The following is a 23782-nucleotide window of genomic DNA, read 5'->3' as shown; positions in this document are numbered from 1 at the left end:
AAGGCAGATATAAAGCCGAGGTAAAGGTGTGCACCTGCACAGCACCTGTCCTGTGGGGTCAAGCCCTGCCTGTCACCGGTGGTCTGGAACAAAGCTGTAGTCTCTAAAACAGAATGTGACCACCTCAGGAGAAAACTGGGCTGTGGTAACCTCAAACAACAGCTTCAGCCAGCTCTCCCAGGGGGCAGGACTGGAGGAAATTGAAGCAGGTAGCAATAATATAACCTAAATCTTAAAGGGAAAGAAGCCCGGCTCGTGGTCAGCAATGAATCCCTGTGTGTGTGTGTGTGTGTGTGTGTGTGTGTGTGTGTGTGTGTGTGTGTGTGTGTGTGTGTGTGTGTGTGTGTGTGTGTGTGTGTGTGTGTGTGTGTGTGTGTGTGTGTGTGTGTGTGGTGTGTGTGTGTGTGTGTGTGTGTGTGTGTGTGTGTGTGTGTGTGTGTGTGTGTGTGTGTGTGTGTGTGTGTGTGTGGTGTGTGTGTGTGTGTGTGTGTGTGTGTGTGTGTGTGTGTGTGTGTGTGTGTGTGTGTGTGTGTGTGTGTGTGTGTGTGTGGTGTGTGTGTGTGTGTGTGTGTGTGTGTGTGTGTGTGTGTGTCAGAGGGAGAGGGGTTAAGCCTCTCCGATTTCTGGAAAACTGAATGAATAAAACAAGTCAGCAGATGGGAAGCTGTGTCACTTTACTTTCATTATTCTGACAACTTTGTCCTTTTATGTGACAGCGCTGTGGTCATCCTCACTAGCACCTCGTAAAAAAAGCTCATGTCCTCTGCTGCAGTCATGTGATGCTGGCTGCACCAAGGTGTGATGTATCAAAGCCCCGGTGTCTCAGACAGAAATGTTGGCATGCTGTGTTTGTATCTTTTTGTGTGTGTGTGTGTCTAGGAGGGACCTGACGCCAAAGGGTGGGGGAAGTGCAGGCAGGAGGACAGATGGTCTCCCTCATGGTGGCTGAAATAAAAGAGGGAATTAGAGGACTCCAAGGTGTACACTCTGACGGCAATTACAGCAAATAGATTGGAAGTGGACCTCCAGGCACCCAGGGAGGCAGCTCCATGGGGGGGAGCTCCACCTCACCGCATCTGGTTCATACACCCCCAAAACAAGTCAAGATAAAACCACACACCCTGTCTCCCCCTTTAGCTGAGGCATTACCTCCTGACCATTAGCATAGTGTATATCAGAATAAGTGTCAGAACATAAAAACAAGACTGAAAATAAACTTCCTGTGCGCTGCAGAGTTTGAAATGGATTCCTATATTAACATTTCTTCTTGCTTTAGATATGTGGCTGAAGAATTTGCAAAACCAATTTCAGACAACCCTGGGAGCTGTTTTGCTGCCTGCAGGAGTTTGAAAACAGTCAATTATTTGTGTCTTGCTTGCTTCCGCCCATTGATTCTCAAACGATTTTCACTGCCCCTCCAAGTAAGGATATGCAGCAATTGAATTAAATAAGCCAACCCAATCAATATGAGAGATGTAACACATCCATGCTTTGCTTCCATAGCCTGTGGAAGCTGAGAATTCATTGCAGATGAAAATGCAAACAAACTGAAAGATACTTTTATAGATCTATGAAAGCTGTTATGAAGTTTATAGATAGCCATCAAATATTTGGGATATAAAATATTTAATGCATTACTTCTGGCAATATTTGTGCGCAGAACAGAATTTGGGCCGCTTTCTTTCTTTCTCCCGAGCCATTTAGAGCAGTGGGGATCAGCAGATTCCATTAGCCTTGCCCTGTGGCTGAATGAGCGAGATACCATTTAGAGAATGTGTCTCTAACCCCAAAACCTTGTGTTCCCATCAATGCATAAATGATAGAGACACAGTCTAATGAAACAAAAGGCACCCTGCCAAAGTCGGCCATAAAAATGACATTTGGGGGAGAGAGACCTTAAGCTTATCCATTAACCACAGAAAAGTGTCTTCAGCGTTACTCACACACTGTACGATCTGGGATGCCAACGCCACTGAAATACACACAAGACAACAGTAATAAAACTAAAGTGATTCAACTGCATCACTTTTTACTTCAGTGAGTAAATTAGCAATAGATGTGAAAGATCCAATGGTCAAACTTAAGCAAACGCAGCCAAAATCGACATTTAAAGTAATGCATTTTATGGTAAACCTCATAATGATAATGAAGTTAATGGATCCTCTCAATAACAAATATACATGATATCATCAGAAATGCCCTAAAAGAGGAAGAGGAAATAGATACCGAAGATGTTCCTTGTTGGCTAGTACAGCACTATTATCAGCCTCAGGTATTCCTGTGAAGATTTACACACCAGGCTTTAAAACAAAATGAGAAATCAGGATAGCATTGTGTACAATGTAAATAAGGCCGACTTTTGGCCCGTGAGTTATGGCCTCCAGAACTGGCTGCTTTCCCTTGTTGCATAAATTCATGAACAGTAAATCACTAGCTTCTGAAAAAACAAAGACAAAAAAAGGAAAAAGAAACCAAGGCATAAAAGATAATTAGGCAGTGAACACATGTAACCAATAAAAGACTTTAGTTATTTGTACCCACATTTATAAGAAGAAGCAGAGGGGGAAAGTCACAACATCAAATATGTATCACATCTTAAAAAAGTAATTGCCTGCAAGAGTGAATTTGTTTATGGAACATACAATTAACATTTGACAAATGCAGGAATGCTTTAACGTAACATGTAGATGTGCAACATGTTTTAAGCCCAGCGCTTCTCCTAAAAGAAGAACACATTAAAGACACTTGAGTAAAGGAGAGAAGCAATGTAAGCTCACAGGAAACAAAAACGTTGTCATTGAATACAGTTTGTTTTATGTGGAATCATTAGGGAAAATAACATGGAAGAAAGCACAGAGCGAGTCTTACAAAAATAAAGTCCTTGTGTTTGGGTTTTTCTGCTCCAAAGAGTACACAATATCGTGCTCACAGTAAGTAGTGAATGGTTCGCATTTTTTACGCATCTTATCTGGGTAGAAATATTCTCTTAGTATTAGGGTCAAAATGCAGAATCAGCATAGGCAGGCTTAGCTGAAATCCCTTGCTTTCTGTGAAGGGAATTTTATTTGGCATGTGACTTCTACATGTCTATTGTTGAAAGATGACAATAATACGGTGGCCCTGAAGTGCAAGACACAACAGCATTTCAAAAAACACAACAGCATTTCAAAAAACACTAAAGCATTTCAGAAAACGCTACAGCATTTCAGAAAACGCAACAGCATTTCAAAAAACACTAAAGCATTTCAGAAAACGCTACAGCATTTCAGAAAACGCAACAGCATTTCAAAAAACACTAAAGCATTTCAGAAAACGCTACAGCATTTCAGAAAACGCAACAGCATTTCAAAAAACACTAAAGCATTTCAGAAAACGCAACAGCATTTCAGAAAACGCAACAGCATTTCAGAAAACACAACAGCATTTCAGAAAACACAACAGCATTTCAAAAAACACAAAAGCATTTCAGAAAACGCAACAGCATTTAAAAAAAACGCTACAGCATTTCAGAAAACGCTACAGCATTTAAAAAAACACAAAAGCATTTCAGAAAACGCTACAGCATTTCAGAAAACGTTACAGCATTTCAGAAAACGCTACAGCATTTAAAAAAAACGCTACAGCATTTCAGAAAACGTTACAGCATTTCAGAAAACGCTACAGCATTTCAGAAAACGCTACAGCATTTCAGAAAACGTTACAGCATTTCAGAAAACGCTACAGCATTTCAGAAAACGCTACAGCATTTCAGAAAACGTTACAGCATTTCAGAAAACGTTACAGCATTTCAGAAAACGCCACAGCATTTCAGAAAACGCTACAGCATTTCAGAAAACGTTACAGCATTTCAGAAAACGTTACAGCATTTCAGAAAACGCTACAGCATTTAAAAAAACGCTACAGCATTTCAGAAAACGTTACAGCATTTCAGAAAACGTTACAGCATTTCAGAAAACGCCACAGCATTTCAGAAAACGCTACAGCATTTCAGAAAACGTTACAGCATTTCAGAAACGCAACAGCATTTAAAAAAACACTACAGCATTTTAAAAAACGCAACAGCATTTCAGAAAACGTTACAGCATTTCAGAAAACGCCACAGCATTTCAGAAAACGCCACAGCATTTCAGAAAACGTTACAGCATTTCAGAAAACGCAACAGCATTTAAAAAAACACTACAGCATTTAAAAAAACGCAACAGCATTTCACAAAACACCACAGCATTTCACAAAACACCACAGCATTTCACAAAACACCACAGCATTTCACAAAACACCACAGCATTTCACATTGGATGGAAAGGGTATTCCTTAAGGGAGAACACTTCTTGTTTGTGATTTGACAGAGCCAGACAGAGAAGCACTGCTCTGATTGGTTGTTTTTGCTGCCAGTCAAGAAATGACGCTTCGTGATTGGTCAGCATCCGACAGCGCAACATGTCCCAACACATCAGCCGTTAGCTGTTAGCACACACTCAGAGCTCACAGCCATAGCCGCGGGAAGTCATTTTGCTCAGGGGGTGCTGCCAAAAGTGGGGAGGGGGGCCGGCTGTCAGCGATACGAGCCGCATAAATTGTTTGTTAAAGGCGAGACAGGGCAGGCAAAAACATCGTTTTCATGCACTGGTCAATTTTGAGATGTTGTGCTATTTTGATTCCATACATTTCTTTCTTTCAGGCCTTTGGAAGGAAAACGTACAAAATACACATTTAAGTGTTTATTTTACTATAGTTTCTCTATTTGCGTCGGTATATTTCTCCTAAATTCACCAAAAGTTAGCATTCTAACGTAACATAAAGCAGAGGTGGGAGTAAGTCCTACATGTGCAAGTCATGAGCAAGTCTCAAGTCTTGACCTACAAGTATCAAGCAAGTCCCAAGTCACTGTGGTGAGAGTCAAGCAAGTCAAGTCATTGCTCAGGTCAAGCAAGTCAAGTCAAGTCATACAAAATTCTGATGAATAAGCCCAGTTTCCGCATTGAAATCAGTTAAAAGGCAGTGGTTATGAAAATTGATTTAACCCACACTATGATCTTCATTACATACACAGTTAATCATTTGAAATCTAATTTAGACCAATGACAATCATATTAGATCAATATTAACCCTAGAACTGCAGACAATATAGCTAGGACTCAATCAAAAATGTCTGTTCAAAAAGGCAGAATTCCAGGTAACAAAATCATATATGGCATTTGCCATTACACATATTTAATTTAAATGTAGGCCTATGTAGAACCGCCAACAGCGTCAGCACCTACATAGATATCATTTTCAAATAATTTAATTTGTTCCTCTTCATAATTTCCTTATAAACTAAGTAGGACAATTTAAAACTCAGTTAATTGGGTTCATTTTGAAACTGCTTCAGTTTATCATCAAAACAGATCAAAAAAATTCATTTTACAATAAATCAAAGAATGATGCACTTCTACAAACAAAAACAACATAATTAAAACATTTAAACAAACTACTAAAAGTAGATTAACTACATTATTCAAAAGTTTACAGTAACTTCTGATAATAACACAGGGGAAATAAACGAGGCATCTCTTTTCCTCTCTCTCTCTCCCTCTCCTGACAGCCCGTCAGTATCAGGGTTAGTCAAAATGAATCCCTTGGCGGTTCTAGTGTTCATTTACCGTTTTGTCTTCTCTTTGCAATGCTTAATCGATTTGAAACCAAGTCTAACGTAGCTTAAACTTAACGTTAGCTTTCTAGCTAACACAACACATGCACGTAGCCTACCTTTCTCTGTGGGGTTTTTTGTAGTGACGAATGAAGTTGGATGTTGTGGTGGTCCTGTCACCGATCTTTATGCTGCAGACCCTGCATACCGCTGTTCTTTTCTTATTAGCGTCACATAATACAACATAATCCTTGAATCCAAACTTCACTATTTTTGGAGTAACGCTAGCCACTGCCATGTTAACTGATACTCCTGCCTACTAGTGGGTTGCCAGATTTGCGCGCATGGCGCTATAATCACAATCACATTTCGAAAAAACTAAACGTAATATCTCAATACAAAAACAAACGCAAATATTTGCGTTTAAGTCCTTTCAAGTCATCTGTCTCAAGCTTAATGAATACCAAGTCAAAGTCAAGTCTTTTATCAATGTTAGTCAAGCAAGTCTCAAGTCCAAAAATATGCGAAAAAAATGACTTGACTCGAGTCAGACTCGAGTCCCCACCTCTGACATAAAGTACCGCGACCGCTGTTTGCACCATGTCATCAGAGATATAGTTGGAATGCTCCGTCTCTCCTGCACAATCTCATCGGATCCAAATATGGTCATTTCCTTTGTATCAGCAACCAATCGTGAAAGTACAAAAGGGTCTTAAACCAAGAAACAAAATCTCATTGGCTGGTGTCAACTTCTTACAACGTGATTGGTTCAGATGTGTTACATGGTGGTGAAACACTTCCTGGTTAGCTAGATATTTAAATCTCAAAATGGCAAAAGAACAGCGAAAAAAACGTTCACAGAGAAGACAACAACAATTGTCACTTGCACGAAGCAAGATTATACAAAAAACAAACAAACAAATACCCTGAACATGAAATACCTTCCCGGAGTGCGTCGAGGCGCAAGCTGTCATCCAAAGAGAGTGAGTTTAGGTAGCGCCACACAGCAATCTTTGAAGGTCGTTTTCTCAAAATAAGTTTTTTCTCCTACTCTGAGTCCGAAATGTCCACTTCAGTAGCACGTACAGTGGCGGCTGGTGGAAAATCTTTTTGGTGGGGCTGTTGATATAGTGAGTAAAAAAAATGTTTTTGGGAGAAATTACCCCTTAAATTAGGACTTCTGGTGATGTAATGGCGCATTTCCAGTGCAGCGCGGAGCTCGCTTTAATGCTGCATTCAGACCGGACGCGATGCGAATATTCGCTTCGCTCTAAACGCTCCTATCGCATCGCTCTAGTCGCTCGAGTTTCACCGCGGCTGCCAGCTGTGTTTACTCGCATCATTCAAACAAGACGCGCTCGGGAGCTACAACAAAATGAACATATTTTACCGTGATTAAATTGTAATACACGTTTCTAAATGATGCCGACGTAACAACATACTGATACCGGTTAGTAAAAACCATGAATTAATGCTTTGACAAGTCTGCAGACAGACGGCAGGCGAAAAACCTTTTAGAATGCTTGTTTTCTGAATGGAGATTGGGTCGACCAGGCTAAGCTAACGTTGTATGCTCACTCCACACTCATAACAACGGCCTACAGACATAAATAAACCAGCGACTGTATTCGCCATGACACAGACAGTGCCGAGCCGTGCGGGGCCCATTTTTGGTTGCGTTTCCACTTGGCCTAGTACCGGCTAGCGGGTTCTAATTCACAGTTTTTCTGGTCCCATAAAATCGTGGTTCTAGGGCCAGGAACAACCAGGCTGAGTCGGGCTGAGTATGCTAAACTCGAGAGAGAATCGCTGGCAAGGGGGCTACAACTACAACAAGATGAACATATTTTACCGTGATTTAATTGTAATACACGTTTCAAAATGATGCCGAATTAACAACATACTGATACCGGTTAGTAAAAACCATGAATTAATGCTTTGACAAGTCTGCAGACAGACGGCAGGCGAAAAACCCTTTTAAAATGCGTGTTTTCTAAATGGAGCTTGGCTAAGCTAACGTTATATATGCTCCGACCGTCCACACTCACAACAACGGCCTATACAGACATAAATAAACCAGCGACTGTATTCTCTATGACACAGACAGTCTGTGGTTTGTACTTGTTTAACTTTTGTCTAGTTTCTGAACAGATCGTATCTGTCCCCGGCTGTTTGAAGAGCAAGCATGGGAAACAAAAGACAGCATTTACCTGTTTGCATCCAGCAACAGTTTATCTCCCAAACTTCTCCTTTCGAAAGGATTGGAGATTAGCTCTCGAACAGAATTGGGCGGGGACCGAGGTCCGGCGACTCCACCTGCACACGAAGCCATTCTCATCCAACTACACCTTGGTCACTCACGAGTCTAAAAAACAACTCACGTCAACGCACGTAAGCAACGTGGGCGCCAACGTGAGCGCCCTCGTGACCAAAATATTTGACGGCGCTGATTGGCTGAAATTATGTTTCGGCAGCACAGTTTACTATTGAGACTTTTGCAACGTGCTGGTTGCTGCTGTTTGGCTCGGGGGCTCCTTGCACGGCGCCCGGTAATGATAAACTAATGCCACGAGCAAGGCCAGGCAGGAAACATGTGACTTATCAGTAACTTTAGACATCGTAACACAATTTTAAACGACATTTTATTGTAGATTATACATTTTACTGATACCAATTGTATTATATTTACCTTGTTCATTACAAATAAAAATATAAAATATATATTTTTTTTTTATATATTTTTTTTAATTTTATATATTTTTTTATATATTTTTTTGTATGTGGGAAGAGATGGGGCGGCGCCCCTAGCGCGGTGATAAAAGAGATATCCAAAATCCCTTCTGTAAAAGCCTTAGATGCTAATATGACTACAAAATGAAACAAGAATTTTGAACCTGGCTTTATCCAAAGTTCAGATTTCGGTTCCTGAAATGTGTTAAAATATGCGCATATTTAATAAGATACTGGCTCATTTGCATATTTAAACATGCAATACAAGAAACAATTGCCTTATTGTAGGTAATTTTCTAGCTAATATCTTTTAAAAAAATTACCCTATTCACCTGGGGTGTCTCGCCTTAACTGTTAGGCTTAATAAACCATTATAGACCTACATCACTTAGCAACAGCTGCACATGCCCAGCTAACTATGGGTCATACAAACCTACATAACATTACAAATAGTCAGAAAATATTATTTACAATATTAATAAAACTATGAATTCAATTGTAACTGATTGACAAGGCAAAACACTGCACAGCGGCAGCAGCATAAAAGGAAAATATCGTCTTACCTTGTGTTGGGGCTTCACAAATCTCCAAATGTAGCCTTCCTCTCTGGGGTGGCACTAATGAAGACCCTCATTAGAGCAGATACATCCACATTGTCCAAAATGTTACTATGGACATGCATCAAAGTCAGATGTGTCAGTCTCTTCTGTGTCATATTACTCTAGTTGTAGAGGTGGTGGGCTGAGGAGTAGCTGGTGGTCCACTATTGTTATTGGGTTGTTTGTTGGAAAAAAAATCCAAAATCCTTTTTGGCGCCATTCTAGAAAGTCACTGGCCGTTTCTCAATCTCGAGGATACTGGCTTCCAAGCCAATATTTCAAGGATGCTACGTCATCGAGTGCTGCCGAAGTACTGTTCCAATCTCCAGCATACTTGGAATTCCACCGAGGCCGCGTCCTTGGTTTGGGGGAAATTTCGAGGCTGCACATGAGTAGGCTTCGCGTCCTTAAAATCCCCAAAATGCTTTGCGCACGGACCAATTTCAAAAACCCTTGCGGAAAATGGCTGAACCGACGCAGCACACATTTAAATGTAAGTACTGTATGTGGTGGTGGCGTAGAACATGTGTTGGTAAATATGTTACTTTGTTACATTTGTTATCACCAAAAATGTGTTCCGTGAAAGTAAAGCAAGTTCATAATTAGATAGACATCGTGAGGTATTTATTTTCGGTACAGTTTATGTTGAAACCGTTAGAGAGAGTGGCACACATGTTAGCATGTTCCATTCTTCTTCGTTTTCCGAAGCCGTGGCTTGGAAGCATACTTGCTTCGTTTCTGAAGGAAGTGATTCGGAAGTATGCGACTACCAAGCCAGCATCCTCGCGATTGAGAAACGGCCACCGTCACTCTGCAGTGTGTGTGTCGCGTCAATTACGTCACTATCCCACGACCTACGACCTAGATGACTCGGATTTTATTTATTTGGAAAATAAATTCAAGCCACCGTACTGATACAAATATATACTATGACTATTATATGCTACTGTATAAAGCACATTTTATTTTAAGTAAAATCATAACTATTTTATGTAGTTTAATCATTTTTATTTAGGTGGTCACTCAGTTTTTCAAATGTACACCACTCGCCAACAGGGTGCTGGGGGTGCTGCAGCACCCCCAGCACCCCTACTTCCCGCGGCTATGCTCACAGCCCCTCATATCTGTTCAGAAACTAGACAAAAATGAAACATGTACAAACCACAGACTGTCTATGTCATGGCGAATACAGTCGCTACTTTATTTATGTCTGTCTGACGTGTTAGCCTGATCGATCCGATCTCCATTCAGAAAACACACATTTTAAAAGGTTTTTCGCCTGCCGTCTTGTCTGCACACTTGTCAAAACATGGATTCATGGTTTTAACTAACCGGTATCAGTATGTAGTTACTTCAGCATCATTTTGAATCGTGTATTACAATTAAATCACGGTAAAATATGTTCATGTTGTTGTAGTTGGTATCTCCCATAGGGTTTACATGGAGATACGCCCCACCCCCTCTCCAGCCCGTCTTGTTTGAATGACAAGAGTAAACACAGCTGACAGTAGTGATGGGAATTCCGGCTCTTCTTGGTGAGCCGGATCATTTGGCTCGGCTCACCAAGAAGAGCCGGCTCTTTCGGCTCCCAAACGGCTCTTCAGTTTACCACATATTATACCTTTTAATTAAATCAAATGTAGCCGTGTTTTGACTAATGATTTATATGTGTACACATATATCACTTAAATTATTCAATACATTCTTTGTACTGAAGTATTCAAAAGTAAAAATTACATGTTTAATATAAATGATTTGCTGTGGCCCGTGTAACTCTCTGATACCACCCAATGAATGCATTGACTTGCTTGTATAACCACGCTACACAAAACAGATAGCAACACCTATAAAAACTATTTTTAAAAAAAAAAGGGGGGCTACTGTATCGACCTATATAAAGTATATAAATATAGTTGTTTTTTTTCAAAATACCAAAAAGATCCTGCATTTTAGCCATGCCTCATTTTGCTCTATTTGCTCTTGCCAGCGCTGTTTTTGCAGGGGGCTGATTCTGTGAGCTGCAGCTGACCATGCCCCCCTGCATGAGAGGGGAGCGTGCTCTGAGATCAGCTGCTGGGCTGTCAGAAGAGGGGGAGAAAAAGAGATCTCCGTCCTCCGTGTTTTATTCTTATTCTTGAAGTAATGGGGCAGAAACTCTCCTTTTTACGCAGCGTAAGCCATAGACATCAAACGGCGACACATATTCAGTTGCCAGTTACTTTTGCATTAGGGCAGGGATATCTAGATACTTTCCAAGGTTTGACATAATGAATTGTGCTACTTTTAAAGCAAGCAACGATGTTTTCAAATCTGTAATCAAAAAGCTCCTCAAAAACACTATCGAAGCAGTTCCTGCCGTTGCTACGTTAGTTCAAACCATAGGTTCTAGTGATGTGTCGGTCGCGAACGAGCCGGCTCAAAGAGCCGGCTCTTTTAAGTGAACGACGGGAGCCGGCTCTCGCCCGCGAACGAGCCGTTTTTTGTTTTGTTTTTGCGGAGGGATCTAGATCGGCATGAAGGCACATTATGCAATGTGCACATTATCCCGCTTATTACACATGGCCACATTCTCAACAAAGTAACGAAATGACTCCCAATATTAATTTAAATGCTTTTATGGATTTAGAAAATTATTTTATTGATTTAAAAAATAGTTTTATGTATTGATTTAAATTGACATGCATCCGCTAAGAAAAGTAGTCCGTTGTTACTGTTTGTACTAACGTAACAACGGCAGGAACTGCTTCGATAGTGTTTTTGAGGAGCTTTTTGATTACATATTTGAAAACATCGTTGCTTGCTTTAAAAGTAGCACAATTCATTGTGTCAAACCTTGGAAAGTATCTAGATATCGCTGCCCTAATGCCAAAGTAACTGGCAACTGAATATGTGTCGCCGTTTGATGTCTATGTCTGGACCGCTGCGTAAAATGGATGGTTTCTGCCCCATTACTTCTCTTCTTACTTCTATAAGAATAAAACACGGAGGACGGAGATCTCTTTTTGTCCCCCTCTTCTGCCCGCTGCAGCCTAGCAGCTGATCTCAAAGCACGCTCCCCTCTCCTGCAGGGGGTCGTGGTCAGCTGCAGCTCACAGAATCAGCCCCCTGCAAAAACAGCGCTGGAAAGAGCAAATAGAGCGAAATGAGGCATGGCTAAAATGCAGGATCTTTTTGGTATTTTGAAAAAAAAAACTATATTTATATACTTTATATAGGTCGATACAGCCCATTTTTTAAATAGTTGTTATAGGTGTTGCTATCTGTTTTGTGTAGCGTGGTTCTACAAGCAAGTCAATGCATTCATTGGGTGGTATCAGAGAGTTACACGGGTCTGTAAATGCAATGAAAACAATTGGCCACAGCAAATCATTTATTCTTTCACACACAGTGACGTCACGAGCTACCCACAATGCAACACGCGCCATATAAATATATATAAATGCGCCATTTTCCTGGAGGTGCTAATATCCTGGAAGTGCAAATATAAACAGCTAGCTAACTAGCCAGGCAGAGCGCAGTAGGTTTTTTTTCTGAATTAACGACCGAAGAAATCGCTGCATGTCTTCGGATTACATCTCTGGACTTGAGGGGTGTGCTTTAGGTCGTTACCAGCGTAAACTAGAGCTGTGTGGGTTGTTGCAGACTGCTTGCAGATGTATGGAAAAACGACAGTGGCCTTCGTCGATTTTGGCTGCATCTACGTCTAATTTCTGGAAACACCAGGTGAATACCCCACTTGTCACAATAATATTATCATGCCATTGCATATATGTGGTATTTTAGAGTTGACTAGATATTGATTAAGGCAATAGACTATGATATTCAGTACAGGAAGTTTAGCGACACCTAGACGGTGTACGGCTGCTTGCACCTCGCGTAAAATGGCGCAGACCGGAAGTACGGTGTCGCGCTCGGCCCAATACCCGTATGTGTGTGTGAAAGATGTAATTTTTACTTTTGAATACTTCAGTACAAAGGATGTATTGAATAATTTAAGTGATATATGTGTACACATATAAATCATTAGTCAAAACACGGCTACATTTGATTTAATTAAAAGGTATAATATGTGGTAAACTGAAGAGCCGTTTGGGAGCCGAAAGAGCCGGCTCTTCTTGGTGAGCCGAGCCAAATGATCCAGCTCACCAAGGAGAGCCGGAATTCCCATCACTAATATGTTCAAACATTAACAACGGACTATTTTTCTTAGCGGATGCATGTCAATTTAAATCAATACATAAAACTATTTTTTAAATCAATAAAATCATTTTCTAAATCCATAGAAGCATTTCAGTTAATATTGGAAGTCATGTCGTTACTTTTTTGAGAATGTGGCCATGTAATAAGCGGGGAAATGTGCACATTGCACATTGCATAATGTGTCTTCATGCCGATCTAGATCCCTCCGCAACAAAAAAAGAGAGCCGGCTCCCGTCGTTCACTTAAAAGAGCCGGCTCGTTCGCGACCGACACATCACTAGCTGACAGCCGCGGTGAAACTCCAGTGATTTGAGCGATGCGAATATTGGGTAGTCTACCATATTATTTACATGGAGATAAGCCCCTTAAAAACCATGAATTAATGCTTTGACAAGTGTGCAGACAAGACAGCAGGCGAAAAACCTTTTAAAATGCGTGTTTTCTGAATGGAGATCGGATCGATCAGGCTAAACTAACCAAGTAGCTGCTCCGTCCACACTCACAACAACGGCATACAGACATAAATAAAGCAGCGACTGTATTCACCATGACATAGACAGTCTGTGGTTTGTACATGTTTAACTTTTGTCCAGTTTCTAAACAGATATGAGGAGCTGTGAGCTCTGAGTGTGTGCTAACAACTAACGGCTGATGTGCTGGGACATGTTGCGATGTCGGGTGCTGACCAATCACAAAAGTGTAATTTCTTGACTGGCAGCAAAAACAACCAATCACAGCAGTGCTTCTCTGGCTCCAATCACAATCAAGAAGTGTTCTCCCTAAAGCAGGGGAACTCAAATTCAACGAGGTCCAGTTAGATAAAATCTCCCCATGCAAAGGTCCGGAACATCAAAATGTCTAACTTGTTTTATGAATTAGTGTGATATATATTGAACTAGCCTGTAGCTTTATCAACTTCTGCATGTAATCAACAACTGACTGTCAATCAAATAAAGAAAGTTCAATTCAAAAACAACAATATTTATTGTCAATTAACATTGAACTATACAGATATACAGTAAAATACTGTGGATATGTGTAATGTTCCTCTCTGGCTGCATTTAAAAATAAAATAAATAAAATAGCTTTTGAAAATATGTGCATCTTAAAAGTGCTGCATAAAGATAAATAAAGTAGAGCAGCAGCTTGAGTTTCCCTTTTTCTTTGTTAACCGTTTCACATCATGACTTAACTGTTTCAGACGATTATGGAACAATATCAGTCTTTACACATCATAACAATTGAACAGTTTTAAAGTTTCTCTTTCTTTCCCTCTTATATTGCAGTCCCTCACTCACTTTGTTTTATTCAGTGCGAGAATTGAGCTTGAGCTTATTGTCCTGCCAGGAGTTTGTAAATGTGGGCTGAAATGGTGTCAGGGCCATTCTCATACACATGCAGGTGCTCATTGGTTAGCCTCGGTTAGCCTGCCCTGGAACGATATTTAGTTTTAATTTTGATCCTGGTGGACTGATCATATTGGGCTCTGAGACTGCTTATTTGTTGTGACCTCAGTTCTGACTTGAGAGGGAATGTTTGGTCAAACACTTTGTGTTTTGTCTCATAGTGGCGTTTTGGCACTTTTAATGAGCGCCACGGTCTCTGAACAGATGAGACACACTGGTTCTGTGCTCCCAGTGGGCAGGATGAACATGAATGAGTCCGTCCACTCAGGTTTAAAAGCTGTGTTCTCACTGTCCACTTTCCTCTTCTTGGAGAGCGCCATGTGTAATTATTATGTGTCTCTCCCTGTCTGCCGCTAACACGCCTGTTCACTCTCCTCTCCGTCTTCTCTCCCTGTATCGCTAATTATTCTCTTCACTCACTTTCCTCTCCGCTTCTCTCTGCCGCTGTCTCGTCTCTTCTTCTGTGTTTCTCTCCCTGTATCGCTCACTCGTCTCTTTCGCCCCCTGTCGGCGGCGGTTAAAATAGAATCGCCCCGTCAAAATTGAAATCCCCTATTAATGTATTGATTATAGGTCCGGGTCCGTATAGGTCGGCGTCCGGATCCGGACCGCGGTCCGCCTGTTGCCGACCCCTTCCCTAAAGGAATACCCTTTCCGTCCAATGTGAAATGTTGTGGTGTTTTCTGAAATGCTGTGGCGTTTTCTGAAAGGCTGTAGTGTTTTCTGAAATGCTGTAGTGTTTTCTGAAATGCTGTTGTGTTTTCTGAAATGCTGTAGTGTTTTGTGAAATGCTGTAGTGTTTTCTGAAATGCTGTAGTGTTTTGTGAAATGCTGTAGTGTTTTGTGAAATGCTGTAGTGTTTTCTGAAATGCTGTAGTGTTTTGTGAAATGCTGTTGTGTTTTGTGAAATGCTGTTGTGTTTTCTGAAATGCTGTTGTGTTTTCTGAAATGCTGTAGTGTTTTGTGAAATGCTGTAGTGTTTTGTGAAATGCTGTTGTGTTTTGTGAAACGCTGTAGTGTTTTGTGAAACGCTGTAGTGTTTTCTGAAATGCTGTTGTGTTTTCTGAAATGCTGTTGTGTTTTCTGAAACGCTGTTGTGTTTTCTGAAATGCTGTAGTGTTTTATGAAATGCTGTGGTGTCTTGCACATCAGGGCCACCGTACAATGAGCCTCTCTCTGAAAACATTTCATTTGTCCAAGATGAACTTTGCTCTTTTTCTTTGTTTCTTCAAAAGTCTTCCTCCTTTTCCCTCAGAGCACCTTGAGGAAGAGTAGGCTACTGAAGTTAAAGTACTGCAGACGTTCATGATGCATGTAAATCATATGTTTTAAGCTTTAATGTGCCGATAAACCAACAATACTTTAGATTTTAGATTACACTTCTACCTTACTCTTTATTTGACATGTCAAATACATACATACTGTGTGTAGAGTATACAGGAATTAACTATTTGTTTTTAAAGTTTGAGCAATCCTGGGAGTACTTGCAGCAGCTTCTTAAAATGCAGGGAATGAAAACATCTGACCTTCACTGTGCATGACTGCTGTGTTTATGTTGGAGAGAAAAGTCTGTGAATAAAAGTAAGAAAGTTTGTTGAACTCACAGGGTCATAAATCATACACAATACTTCTCCAAATGAAATATACATTTTAAATAGTAATAATAAGTTATAATAAACAGAAACCCAACTGTGGAATGACACATCTTTACAGTTATTTTAGTAGTTTTTGTAAGCATTACTTGAGTTAAAGTATTGAAGAATAAATCTTTGGAACACTTTCCAAGAACAAGTCAAGCTCTGTTTTTCTAAAGAGAGACCAGAGTAATGACTCTTTGACTATTACCCTAAATTAAGGTTTGAAAAAAACAACAATTGACCTAAAACAAACAGTGGTGTTGGACCCCAGCATGCTCTGATGATCCAATACATTTCAACATTAGATTGTACGGTCATTGCTCCACAGTGCTTTGAGTTCAGTGTGTTTTATCTGCACACTTTACCTTTTCCTGTCCCAGATGTTTGTCTGTCTGCAGGTCAGCAGTGAGCCCACTCTGCTGTGGACAAACAGCAGCTGCAGGAAGCCCCCCGCCTGGCAGAGTGAGCATGTTCTGGTCATTACTGAAACAAAAACATACCTCTGCAATGACACAACAACCTAGTTTCATTTCATAGCATTTTTTTATTAAATCATGCTTAACATTTTCCAGTGAGCACCAACTCTTAAAGTTATATTAAGCCTTGGAAGATAAGCAAAGCATTTCTTTCAAACAGCTATTTAAGAAGTAATCAGATCTGTAACTGAAGTAAAAGTAGTATTATAGTGTAAATGTACCCTGTAACACATCACTAATTCAAATGTGTACATACCAGTGAGTATTACCTCAAAATATACTCATACTACAACAATAGTAAATATACAAGACCTCATAACACAGAATGTCATAGAATAATTCAGAACAATATTATATCACTTGTTTATAGTTTTTGATGCATTACTGTTTAAACATCTCTTAAGCAGGAGCATTTTTCACATCTATAATAATTCATCAGTTATAAGGAGCATTAGATGGAAAGTAGCTCAAACTGTGCTTTTCTTGAGTATTTCCATTTAATGCTACAGCAATTGTGTAAATGTCTTCAGTTACATTCCACCATTTGTTGACGTTTTTCATCCAAACAGTAAAATTCATGCAACACAGTGATGACAGAAATCTCATTGGACTGATCATCTGCCTGCAGTACTGTAGACTGATGATTTCTGAATGTGATCCTAGAGATTAATGTTTTCCCACAAACAAACAAACAAACAAATACACAAGACGCCAAACTAATATCTAATCGCAGCAGCAATAAGCATAAGGCTGTGGTTTGTCTTAAATGTAATCGTCATAAAAGCATTTAATCAAATGCAAACAAATCATATCAGAAACTCGAAGTCTTTAAAGAACTATTCAATATCCTCCTCCAATGATTTTAATAGAGTGAGTCATATTTCAGGTGGCCTGCTTTTCAGATTGTATCACTGCTAAACATTTGTCACCTGTCAAATTATTTTCCCCCCGCATGTCATGTTCATTTGTCAAAACAGCGTTGTTCAAAGTTGCCGACTGCTTCACGTCCAACTAAATCAGATTGGGTGTGGGAAGGGAGGATTTTTATTTGGATGTCATATGCTAATGTTAGAATAATACAATTGTGAAGAATTACAAATGTCATTTATCTAAGTCTCAATGTATTTAAGCACATATCAGGACCATGAAGTGGAAATTAGAATATATTTAATCAGTCTCAGACAGGAACAGCTGCTGCAGGCATCACCTACCTTGCCAACATTAAACAATTGCAGCCATGTTTAATGTGGAGGCGAAAAAATGAAAGGCCAATGCATTAGTGACTATGGTACCTGCGTGTTGAAAGAGCATTTACCTTCTTCACATTAATGAGAACCGAGCCTGGCCGGAGTCCAGACCTCCAGAGGCCATGTTCTCAGGGTGGAGACTTACTGCTGCCTCTTAGCACGGCTTTAACACGTTCATACTTCTGCGGGGTCTGATCAATGCCAGAGAAAACCATTTCTTATCATTCTTCCAGCTACTTAGAGCCACATCTGAATTACGGTTGGTGTATCCGATGCACATTTATTCTTCCCTCCTGACAGTTTTATGGAACTCATTATCCGCTTTGTGGCCATGGCTGTGAATGGAGAACCTGTGGGGGTTTTATATGTGTAGCCAGTAGCTCCTCCACTGACCACATTTAATGTCCTCTCAGAAACAAAAAAAACTGGCGGGTTGAGGGGGGGCATCCAAGCCCGCTTTGACAACAGCAGCAAGCTCTGCTCACATACAGAGTGGCAGTGTCGGGTCCGTGGATGTGAGGGAGCAGACCGAGAGCCAGAGTTTTATTTACATCAGGTGCAACGGCTCATTATAATGGTGTTAATGAGCAGCAGATGTAGCTGAGTGAGGAAGACGAGGGGGGGGGGGGGGGGGAGGTGGCTGGAGGAGCGAGGTGTGGCCTATCCAGAGCAAGCCTACATGGAGGTCCTGTCCAGGGATTCCCAAATCCCCCCTCTCAGTACAACCAATACACCCGCTCCTCACGTGTTAATATCTACTCAGCAAGTGCCATTAGCAAACGCTGAAAACTGCCTGCCGCGGTGATTTAGAGAGACCCTCTCAACGTTGGCTATGCTGAAAGGTTATCAGGATATTACTGTAGTCATCAATGATTTAGACCTGTGAGGCACCATCTTTTTTAAATTATTTGAGTTTTGGTTAGTCTGCACCCACACATATTTGTCTTATTGTCAACAAACCGCATGAAAATACCCAAACCTTCAATTAAAGCTGGGGTATGCAACTTCGGAGAAACTAGCAAGAGTAGGCTAGTTTATCGAAATAATTTGTATTAATCCGCAGCAGAAAATTGTTCCCAAATAAAATCACTATTTTCATGTTTGACTAACTTTTGTTGAAACCTAAATATTTATAACCTATTTTACATTTAATTGGAAACGAGTGGACTTAGGAATGAGTGATGCAAGCAGAGTAAGACCATGTTGATTTAAGTCTTTTAATTTGATTAGGTGTCGTTCGAACTATCTTTAGCATATTACCTCTAATGTTTGACCTGTGCACCGCTTAGTAGTTAGGTTTAATTTTAGGGCTAATAAACATAAAGTCAAGGACATCAATCTGCTTTAATGGAAGAATTAAGAGTCAGACCATTATTGCTACAAAGGACAGAACAATGTTGACATAGAGTTATATCGCAAAACTCAAAGTCAGCACCAGAAAAACGTCTTTTCATAAATCTAAGATATGGCTTTTTATGTTTCCCTTAATGCCTCCCCTGAACCCCGCAGCAGAGAGAAATGCAGCCCTCTGTTAGTGACGAGCCCCTTTCGGCTGCTGACAATGGAATGGCTTCAGCTTTGAGTTTGCCATTGTGACTTCTCCACTGACTGAGCCCTGGCAGTAATGATCTCCATGAGCCCTCTGTGCATGCCAACAGTGGGCCATAACAGTCTTTATTCACCATGAAACCTCCACTGGGAGCATCTCGTGGTCCCCAGGACAACAATGATGGCAGCCAAGCCCACAGTCGGCCCGCTCGTCTTTTACGTTTTTATGGGCTTGGCCTTCCCCCTGCTATTGAGGCAAATGTAGGCCATCAAACAAAACAATTTATGACCCAGTCTAAATTTGACCTTGGGCCTCCTGAAATGCCATTGCCCTCAGAAAATGTAGAAACACCAAGAATGAAAAGATGTATATATATGAAGACATAAACTGGTTGCTACACTTACTTGGCATTACATGAGAACATTTGACATAGAAAATGTGTAGCTGGGGAGTTTTTGTTCCAAGTTGCCGCACATGACAGATCCTGCCCGACATGCTCATATGTTAAGGGGAGTTTTAGGATCAAAGCCTCCGTATAGAGATAATAGTGCTGTCCTTCATGCCTGGAGCAGATAGGAACTGCATTTTTTACTGCCTCAAATATTTCCCTGCTATTAGTTTTTTTTTAGTTACTGACGCAGCACAGTGACCTGGTCGACTTTTGCCTTCTGGTTTGTGAGCATAGCTGCAGGGAATTCCTTATTTACGGCAGGGGTGTGCCTCGCCTTGTCTTCATACACCAGCACATGTTAGGTTTCTGTCTCTCACCCCGCTGCAAAGCTTCAGTTGTTTATGGCTTCGGTTGTTTATGGCTCATCCTTTCTAGGAAGTGGAAAACCCCAAGCTGCTGATTGTGTTGCTCCACATTTCTCAGATGTGCCTTTTTCTCAATGGTTTGTTCTTATTTATAACACACTTTTATAACACGCTTTTCCAATTATTCACTAAAAAGACTGACACAAATACAATCCAACATAAAACATACAATATGACACAGATAAAACACATTTTGGACACAAAATACGCATTAAATTGAGGCAAGAATCATAACAATACAATATATTTGGATGTGCTCCTGTTACAAGTAGAGTTGGGACATACTGCTTTACTTAGAGTACGTAAAGTATTACTCTTTCCAAATCATGTAAAGAAACATACATGCATATAAATCTGCAGCTATGTAAATTAACTTTCATTATTGCAGTTTTAAATGCAAGAAAACATCCTCCTCTGAATATATGTACACATGATTGCTGGATTTTCGCATTTGCTGTAGAGTGACCAAGAAGCATGAATGATACCAGATGAAAAAAAAGGCTCTGTATGTTATATGGATTCTTCTCACGCATTTCCCTCTGAGACAAGGGGTTCAGTAATCTGTATCCTTTAGTGAGAGAACCCCATGGAGATGCATTAAAGAGATAAATTGGTATCATCCCCAGTGTGACAGACTCCTCATCTGTCTTTGCTCGCCCCCATTGATCACAATTTATTTTATTTGTGTTGTTTCATTATTAGGCGGAAGAAAAGCATTGCATTAATAAAGCCCTGATTATAAAGTTAAACAGAAATGCTATACTGTTACACAGGAAGCCGGGGTTAACGCACGAGGCTCTGGCTCGCCTGCCCTTGTATCCTCTTACAGAACAAACTGAGAACACAGGCGGCACTGATCATTCACTGCAGATCTAATTCATTTCTTAACGATTATCAGGCTCTCCTGACTGGACTCACTTCTTCTAAATAGATCAGTAAAATCCTGCATTTCCCAGTAGTCTACTCATATCTGAGACAGAAAACTGAGATTAATTCGGTACTAGTGATTTAACTGATATGCCTTCAAAGGAAAGACTTGATCCGGTTTGTCGTGTGTCTGGTTGTATTAGTCAGGTCATGTGTAAATGTTACGCCATTTTACAGTTGGCTTGGCTAAGATATATTTGGTATCTATACTGATTTCAATAGCTACTGTGTTTATAATGTGCTTTTTGGGCATCTTTTCATCATCAGAGACGATGTTAAATAGCTCTATGACGTAAACAGTCAAATAATATCTAAAGCTATTATCACAATTAATTTAACTGCGTTATTTTCGTGCTCCACAGATATGTGCTGTTGCTTACCACTGTACCAGAACTATTTGCTTTCCACATCTGATTTAAACCAACAAGATATGAAGATCACTGTTAAAAAATCACATCATTATAAATTGTATACAGATGCAGATTGTCCATATTTTAAGAAATTATTCCAACAAAAGATATTGTAAGGTTTCCAATATTTTACTTTTTCTTCTTTTTATGTTTTTATTAGATTTTAGAGCTCTTTTTTATAGCATTAGCAGAAACCATATAAATTCAGAGATTACGAATATTAAATATAAGCAGAATAGTTACCGTGTAAATCCCGTGTTCTAACTGTTTCATTAAATATCACAATATTTTACTTTCAAATCCACAGTAATCCAGCTGTCATGGTTAAGTAAGTGTTGCACCACTGCACTTACTGGAGAGCTGTAAAGCACTCACACATTTCAAACACAACATGTCCTGACATATTTCTCAGTGAGAAGTTGTACACTGGTGAAAGCTTGGACTCTCTTAAATGGACTGAGCTGTATGCTTTGATAAATAGATGGATGGATGTTTTTGAACTTTAACAAGCAATGTATTAATAAGCAATCTTGCAAAATGACTCTAATTGAAATGAAGGTGGGGCCCTCAGATGTTAATTCCTGCCCCGCTCACAGTGGCAGCCAGCAACAACACCGTGGTGTGGGCCGGGGTCTCGTGCTGTGTGCCCTGACTGTGTGCCACGAGGTGATTTGGCAATGTGCTGACAGTATAATATTTCAACACCATTTTAGAATGACCCGACTTTATAATATTCCTTATAAGCCCATATGATTCACCATAAACACAGTGAAACACGCAGCAACCTGGAATTGCAATTATTTCTACTGATCAGGTTGTTGTGACCTTTACTAAGAGACAATTTCATTCAAAGTAGTCAAGCCAAACAACCAAGTGCTTTATTAGAAACACCAGTAAATGTTTTTGGGATCAAAATAAATGGGTTAAAGATTTTAACAGACAGTCATAAGGACACTCAAATGCTAGCTGAAAAATGTATTCAAACATATGTAAGTGTACCAAACAATAATATTAGTGCTGCCTTCAAGAAAATAACTAACAATCAGACGATTTCATCATCAACAGACCTGCTTTAATGAGTTACTCTTCAAAGAAATATTGTCAGTAAGTCAAAGTCCAAACTACCAATTAGTATACCAATTGACTATGAAGGGAAGCAATACATTATATAGAAATATATACATACATAACCACATTTTCAAGAGGTATACCATTTTGTGTGATGGGTGACATGTTCATAGTGTGCAAAGATAACAGTAACGTCCATTGCAATCAGTATTTTATCTAATTTAACAGTGCATTTCTAAACTTGAAAATGTTTTCTTTTTTTTTAAAAAGATGATGCAGAGGCAATAGTAGACCAGCATTCTTACTCTTAGATGACAGTGAAGACGCAAAAAGTAAAAGTTGACCGCTAGGTATATGACTAAAAGTCCCCATCTGGAATTGAACCAGGGACATTGCTGTATTAAGTGCCTGGACTATGAGACCTTGAACAGCATTCACTCTGACACGCCTAACACTTAATGTTCATTTTGAAAATGTCAGGGATTTCTTCAGCCAAATTCCACTTTTTCAATTTCATTTAATGTTATTATTCTAACGATGGTCCTGTTTCACGCACTTGGTATTCACCGGCCTCTTCACTCTCTTAGCAACACAGAAAACATTACTGCCTCTGGATGCCCGCTTGCCCTCTCTAATGATCATATGGAACATTTTCTGGGCGAAAAACCTTCATGCTGTGCTGCAGGTAATAGTGCTTACTTTAAAAATAACCCAGACTGGAAATAACTCCTATTTCTTTTAACTACACTTTACTACAGCTGCTAATACAGTTTTTCCCCTTCTCAGATCTCAAGAAACAAGCCAAAAGGAGTGATTTGAACCACATAAAAGTAAGTTGTAAGATGTGAAATAATGGTTACATGCCCTGTGAGATTTAGCTGTGAATGTATGACAGAAGTAGGATGGGGCCTCTGGACGTCCACATGTCATGTGTGCACGCCCTCATGGAGCAGGAGCCTGTGCTCGGGTTATTTTTACTCCGGCACCTGGAGGTGGTGCAGACTTGCTCCGGCCTGCAGAATACTTTCCCTCAGCACTATCAGGTGTGAGAGCAAGTGATCTTCATTCACTGCAATTAAGATTCAGCC

The sequence above is a fragment of the Gymnodraco acuticeps genome, unplaced genomic scaffold (genome assembly GCF_902827175.1).
Source record: "Gymnodraco acuticeps unplaced genomic scaffold, fGymAcu1.1, whole genome shotgun sequence".
In the NCBI taxonomy this organism is placed as follows: Eukaryota; Metazoa; Chordata; class Actinopteri; order Perciformes; family Bathydraconidae; genus Gymnodraco; species Gymnodraco acuticeps.
Note: the sequence above shows the minus strand (reverse complement) of the source record.